The sequence below is a fragment of the Talpa occidentalis genome, unplaced genomic scaffold, assembly GCF_014898055.3.
Source record: "Talpa occidentalis isolate TD23 unplaced genomic scaffold, MPIMG_talOcc4v2.1 talOcc4.9, whole genome shotgun sequence".
Lineage (NCBI taxonomy): Eukaryota > Metazoa > Chordata > Mammalia > Eulipotyphla > Talpidae > Talpa > Talpa occidentalis.
The window spans coordinates 37,487,288-37,494,100 of NW_023605305.1; the positions used below are offsets into that span (position 1 = coordinate 37,487,288).

Below are 6,813 nucleotides of genomic sequence, written 5' to 3' on the forward strand. Positions count from 1 at the left end.
TGCTAATACATTGTTTTAGATATTCCAAATTTTCTATGGAAGTGCAAATGGCCAACAGGAATCCAAATAATCCTGAATGCATATATAGCATCCTGGACTTGAAACAAAGATGACACTTCTATGAAGCAACTTGGAATGGATTTATTATGTTTAATAAATTGTGACAGAGTAATTGGCTATCCATATGGAAAATAAATTGTCTTGTCCCTTCCTTATACCATTCACAAAGTTTTAAGTGAATTGTAGATTTTCATGGGAAAGTTAAATTAGTAATACTTTAAGAAAGTAGCATAGAATATCTTCATGAATTTTGACTAGTTGATATTTTTTAAGCAGAACAGAAGGTACTAAACTTTTAAGGGAAAAGTAGATAACTTGGACTACATTAAAATAAATAATTTATGTTTATATAAGTACATTATTCAATAAATGAAAATTCATGTCTCAGAATGGTGAGATATTGGTAGTGCATGTAACTGACAGAGGACTTAGACTGAGAATATATTAAAAACTCTTATGAATCAGTAGTAAAAGAGAAAAATGGTTATGAGTTTGAATAGGCATTTCACAAAAGAGGTTATCAAAATGGCCAATGATCATATGAAGAGATGATACATGTGGCATTTGTCCTCAGCAAAATATAAGATGAAACCACAATTCATGCATATCACATCCATCAGAATGGTTAGTACTTGTGTTTTTTTGTTTTGTTTTGTTTTTTTGTGGGACCCTCGCCTGTGGCCGGGGATCAAACCGGCGCTGCAGAGGCTACGGGAAGCCTCGCAACCCAGTGCTCAACCGCTGCGCCACCAGGGGAGGCCCAGTACTTGTGTTGATGATGATATCATGTACTGCTGTGGGTCTAATTGATACAGTTACTCTGGAAAAGTCTCTGGCAGTGTCAAATACAGCTGAAATACATATTCCCCTGACAAAGCAGTTTCACTCCTGAAGGAACACCCTGTGTGACATACACAAGCATGTTCATAGCAGCATTATTTGTACTAACCCCAAACTGGAAACTAATCAAATGCCCATCAACTTGAGAAGAAAATAGAATCTGATATACTCATATGGATATGGAGGAATTAGACTGATGGAATGAAAACAGCAAAAACAAAGCTACTGCTACATGTAACAACATGATAAATCTCAGGAACAGAGTAAGTCATAAAAATCAAACATAGTACCTGACACCATTTATATCATCTTCAAAACAGCAGACCTAATCTATGCTATTCAAAGTCAGGGTAGTGTTTACCATGTAGGACTGTAAATAGAGGGTGCATTAAGGAGCTTCTGGGGTATATTGTATGTGTTTCTAGATTTGGGTAGAGATTTTGTGAATTTGTTCACTGGGTGAAATGCTTTAACCCATACATTTTAGAGTTTGCATATTTTTCTGTACACATGTTCTAGTTTATAATTACAAGTGTTATTTTTAAAGACATTGGAAACTGATACAGCTGTCAAATCCAGTGCATGACTCTTAATTGAAGCCTCGTTTGAAGAAATGAATATATAAAATTTTGAAACAAATGCATGAATCTGAAAGTGGACTGGGTATCAGGTAATCTTATGGCAATTTCATTCATTTTGCTATGTGTGATAATGATACTTTCATTATGTAAGAGAATCTCCTTAATTTGTTGAGATGGATGCTGAGGTATTCAGGGATCAAGTATCCTGATGTTTATAATGTTCCTCAAAGTTGTTCAGTTAAAAAAAAAAAACATGAAAAATGAAGACATGTATCTAAATGTTGGACATTTGAATCCTCAAAATATATTTCTTCTTTTGTAGTTGAATATTTTTAATTAAAAAATTTAATGTACTTTTTTTTAAAGATTTATTTTTTATTTATACAATAGCTGGGGTATAGGCCAGAGGCACAGGAGGGTGAGAGGATTCACCAGAGACAGAGTGGGGAGCATAACAGGCAGAGGGACCTAAAGCACTGCTGAGGGGAACAGTGGGCACGACAGGAGAGGTCTCCCACACCATGTGGGAATCTCCCTGGCTGGCCAGGAATTGCACATGCGCTGCAGAGGCTATGGACAACTTCACAGTACTGCACTCAACCCGCTGTGCCACTGGGGACCCAAAAAATTTAATGTACTTTTAAAAAGTATCATATACTGGGCCTCCCTGGGGGCTTAGGGGTTAAGTCTTAGTGCTATCACTGCAGTGGCCTGAGTGTAATCCCCCGCAAGGGAGCTAACCCACATGGCACAGCTGACCTCTCCTGTCTATCCCATTGCTCCCCTTAGCAGTCTATTTCAATAAATCTGCCTGTTCTGCTTCCCACTCTGTCTCTGGTGAATCCTCTCACCCCCCGTACCTATACCCCAGTTCTTCTGGCCTCCACCCCAGTTTTTCTTCACAAAAATAAATAAATAAAATCTTTAAAAAAAATGATCATGTCCTGGTCACAAAGCAAAACACTGAAACTTAGTAAGTTGAAGTCACTGCCAGGCTCACTTTTGAATCCAGGACTATCCTGAACTCAGGTGCTAGAAAACATAATCTTCAGGAACTTGAAAAAGATGGAGGTAATATATCACCCAGTTTCCCTAATTTCAGATCAGGAAACAGGCTAAAGAGGAATTTTACTTCCATGAAATTTTAATGCAGCATGCCATGTTTAAGGATTTGAGTTGCCTTGGTTTTAGCTCAGTTTTCCACAAAAGAGAACATGAGGCTGTGTCCTCAGCTGCAACCCAGAGTGCACATTTACTCTTTAATTAGATGGGAAAGAAATATATATATATATATATATATATATATATATATATATATATATATATATATTTACTTGCAAAAGTCATTTCGTTTCTGGTAGATAAAACCCTGATTGTCCTGCCAGCACTAACATGTGTTATGTTCCTTGAGTTGATCATTTAGAGGCCAGACCCTCAAACAGCCCATGAATGTGGCTTTTTCTTCATTCAGCCTCATTTGTATCAACATCAAAGGCGGATCATTGTTATTAACTCAGAATTATGGACAGGGTTTTCTTTGTGAAATTTATCGCCTGCGGTGTCTACACTTAAAATTACTGTAAGTCCCTGAAAAAAAAAAAAAAAAAAAAAAAACTGTCTGTGTGGGTATAAGCTGCCAACACTGAAACACCACTGTTGACAGATTTTTCAATTGGTTTATATTATTATTTCTAATTTAAAATAAAAACAAAACATGGCTTCTTTCTTGGAATATTTTCTCCATTGGTTTAAGAACTTCAAGACAGACTGAGGGAAGCCATGAAACTAGGAATATATGAGAAAAATAAAAGCTAGAGAAGATATTCAAGGCCATCTGAAGACTCAGACAGGACTGTAGGCCTTTGGTCACAAGCCAATCCTTTATGAGCCCCTCCCACCAACGTCCTTCTGCTGTGATTGCATTAAAAGAATTTAGGCGGATGGTTGTTGGACTTAGATGGTCATTGGAAGACTTAGGTCTAAATCTTCAAATTGTCATTTGTTGGAGCATGGGTCTGCTCCCTCAAAACAAAACTAGGAATATGGGCCTAGTGATGGCAGGAACTTAAGCAGATGAGTAGGAAGAAAGTATAGGAGAACCAAAAGGACTATCGAGTCAAATCAGTCCTACACTTATTTGCTGTTTGACCTAGGACAAATGAATGAACCTCTCTGGGCCTCAGTCATCTCATTTATAAAGCACTTACCTACCTTACAGGTTTGGGGGAAAGTAAATGGCAAATATGCATAGAATTTAAGATAGTGTCTGGCTCATAGTAAATGCTTAATTTTATCTGTAGCAAGACTGATAAAAAAACAACAACAACAAAAGATTGATAACATGTCCCTGAGGGAACCTCTAGAACAGGCATTTCAGACATCTTTCTAGCAACTTCTTCTCCCATCCTACCCTATTACAGCCTATCCACTTCCAGAGGGTCACTGCAGTAATATTTTCTGTCTTGTGTATTAGGTAGTTCAATGTAACAAGCATTTAATGGATATCTGCTATGTACTAGGTATTATGTTTGTACTAGAGTTTTTGAGAAGACAATGTGGAAGTTTTGCCCTTTTGCTACTTAGCTAGTATGGACACAAACCTTTCAAAAGAGTAGATATTGAACTTGGGATTCTGAGTACAGAGAAAATTATGGCCTCTAATGGTGAGGTTAGAGAGGGCTGTATGGAGGAGGCATCACTTGAACTGAGTCTTGAAGACCACATAGATATACAAACCATGGTCACCAGTTTGGCAAAGAATGATCATTCTGGGGTTATTCAGTATGGAGGCAAGAATAGCAAGGACCACTATAGAATTTCCAAAGGTACTTTGATCATTTAATTTAGTTAGAGCGGGTGCATGGTAGATACTTAGCCTAATAATTTGGAGATTAAGAACATGCACTCTATTTATAGATTCTGTCATTTTTCTTTGATTTCACATATATGTATTAACTTTATCTTGGGAATCTGTAAGTAATTGAAGAATCTATTTTATTAACTAAGGAATAAAACATTTAATATTTAGTTAATTTATTCAAGAAGCCCTGATATTTTAAATTATATCATAGTAGGTACTAATATGAGAAGTAGTTGAAATTCTTTCAAAAGATAGACTAGACCAGTAGCAATATGCCCACTAATGATTCTATGTTTGGTGTTACTTGTTAACTATCACTAATTCTCATTAATTACATTAATAAGACACTAAAAAAGGAAAAATAAGGAACATGGACTCTAAAGTTAGGACAGACCTAGATTTGAACCTAAGTAAATTTCACTTTCCAGCCATGAGATCTTGGCAAGTTTCCTAATAGCTCTATGTACCATCTTTAAAGTGGGGAGAAAAAGTGATGAGTGGATTTGCCTTTTATACAGAGGCTTGTTTCTAAGGTTGGCGTGAAAGATAAAAATGGAAGATATTCAAAATCATGAATGATTCTAGTACCCATAAACAAAATATGTAGGAACCATTTTATACTTAAAAGTATTATTGGTCAAGGGAATCCTCAACAAAATACTCTCCATGAGCAGCGCCTCCCCATTGGTGCAACAGGTTGAGCACAGCACTGTGAAGCTGTCCACAGGCTCTGTGGTGCGGGTTCGATTCCTGGCTGGCCAGGGAGATAACCACATGGCGCAGCAGATGTCTCCTGTCTTGCCCGCTGCTCCCCTCAGCAGTGTATTTCAGTCAATCTGCCTGTTCTGTTGCCCACTCTGTCTCTGGTGAATCCTTTCACCCTCCTGCGCCTCTGGCCTGTACCCCAGTTCTTGTATAAATAAATAAATCTTTAAAAAAATACTCCCCACGAGCAAAGCCGAGGCCTGAGCAGTTGAGGGGGAGCAAATTCATGTCTCTAATCCCTGGTCATGTGGAAGCACAGTTTCACTTTCTTTCTGTCTTCTAATTTTTGCTGAGAGCCTGTACTTTGGTTTACTTATGAGGTAAAGCACATAACCCACTCCAGGGAGCATGCAAGAGATTGCCCTCGTGAAGTGCTTGACACAGGGATGGGCACCGCTCAGTATATTTAACCATACTCCCAGACTCTCCTCTTCCTCTTCCTCTTCTTCATCATCACCAACACCAAGAGTGATGGATAAGTAAAGAGAGCAATGTATTTGACCAAGTAAACGAAATGACTTTTTAGTTTTTGACTCTGTTCCCTCACAAGTCACATGCCCCAATCCAGATATCTCTACCAAATGGCTTTCCTGCTCTTGTTCTCCCATCAAAAGTTGTCGAAGCATGTTTTTCTCATCTGAAAAACAGTCGTAATAGTATTTTCTGTCTGGTAGGAGTGAGGACATTGTCGGAAGTAGGCATCTGCTGAAGTGCTCTAAAAAGGCTAACATACAAAAACAATGCAAATTATCATTATTATTTCTGTATTACTGTGCTTGTGGGTGCACAGCCACATAACCAGTTTAGAGTTATTCCTGGTTCATCCCCCAAATGCCTTGAGTATCAAAAGAAACAATACTGTAGATTCATTTGTTTCATGGTCTTTCTCTGTGCCATATTGCTTTGCTAGAATTTTAAAAAAAAAATCTGAAGGATCAATTTTCCCATTTCAAAGTAATTCAAGGAAAATTGCTCTAAGCCTGGGAATATGCCAGCTAAATTTTGAATCTCAAAAAGCTTCTCTCTCTCTCTTTCTCTCTCTCTCTCTCTCTCTCTCTCTCTCTCTCTCTCTCTTCTCTCTCTCTCTCTCTCTCTCTCTCCCCTTCTCCCTCTTTCTGCTCTGCTGTGTGTGTGTATGTGTGTGTGTGTGTGTGTGTGTGTGTGTGTGTGGTTTCTCCAAGATGTGGAGGTTTGGAATAAAAATGGTAATTGACCTTTAACGAGAGAGCTGAGAAAACAGCTTCTGTATATTATATGGCTGTGAGCTGGATTTTAAATGTTTGATTAAGTTATTAGAGTGTTTTGCCTTGGCATAATGTACTATAAATTCACAATTGTCGGCCAAAGCAGTTAGTCAGTACAGAAGAATAAATTGTTTTGAGAGGTGCTTCAAAACCTGGATTTTGCTCTTGGAAAGACAAGGTTTAAAATAAATCATGTAATACAAATGAGAATTTCTGTAATTAAGGTGCTAACTGGTAAGATCCCTAGGAGCTTTACTGCCATAAAATGAAGAAGGACTTTCCAGAATGCTTTCATTTTCTTTTCTTTTCTTTTTAAAGATATGTTTTGAGCATATTACTTTGTTTTTAGGGGCCTAGAGACCAAACAGCACCAAACAAGCACACATTAATTATGTGTTGTTAAGCAGTTCATCTTGGAGATCTAAGTGCTACAGGGGAACTGATATGCTAAATAAGTGTATTG

General features: G+C 37.7%; 1 protein-coding gene across 2 annotated transcripts in view; it reads left to right on the plus strand.

Moving 5' to 3' along the window:
- SLIT3 (slit guidance ligand 3) overlaps window positions 1-6,813 on the plus strand; it is a 610,824-nt gene that overhangs the window by 62,257 nt on the left and 541,754 nt on the right. The gene's annotated exons all lie outside the window — the stretch shown is intronic.